We start from the raw sequence: 665 nt of genomic DNA, 5'->3' as shown, positions 1-665 counted from the left end.
GAAGGAATTTAATAACTTGCCTTGGCACTTCTCCCTATTCATAAACCTTGTGCTGACTTTAATTTATCGTTCCATTTGCTGGGGATGGAATCCTTCATAACACAACGCAGGAGGCTTTGATCTTCAGGTATTAAACTCACCGCTCTGCAATTTCCAAGGCAGGTCAATATTGCTTGGGAACATGCTGGGGATTTTGTTATTGCCTGTGTCATGAAGGCTTGAGAGGGGGAAGCATTTCATAGAAAGAACCATTAGTGCCCTCTACTGTTTATGTGCTTGTGAAACATAGAAACAGAGAAATTAGGTGCAGGAGTAGAGGCCATTCGGCCCTTCGAGCCTGCACCGCCATTCAATATGATCATGGCTGATCATCCAAACTCAGTATCCCGTACCTGCCTTCTCTCCATACCCCCTGATCCCCTTAGCCACAAGGGCCACATCTAACTCCCTCTTAAATATAGCCAATGAACTGGCCTCAACTACCCTCTGCGGCAGAGAGTTCCAGAGATTCACCACTCTCTGTGTGAAAAAAGTTCTTCTCATCTCGGTTTTAAAGGATTTCCCCCCTATCCTTAAGCTGTGACCTCTTGTCCTGGAATTCCCCAACATCGGGAGCAATCTTCCTGCATCTAGCCTGTCCAACCCTTTAAGAATTTTGTAAGTTT

Source organism: Leucoraja erinacea, chromosome 27, assembly GCF_028641065.1.
Source record: "Leucoraja erinacea ecotype New England chromosome 27, Leri_hhj_1, whole genome shotgun sequence".
Classification (NCBI taxonomy): Eukaryota; Metazoa; Chordata; class Chondrichthyes; order Rajiformes; family Rajidae; genus Leucoraja; species Leucoraja erinaceus.
This window is presented reverse-complemented; position numbering follows the sequence as displayed.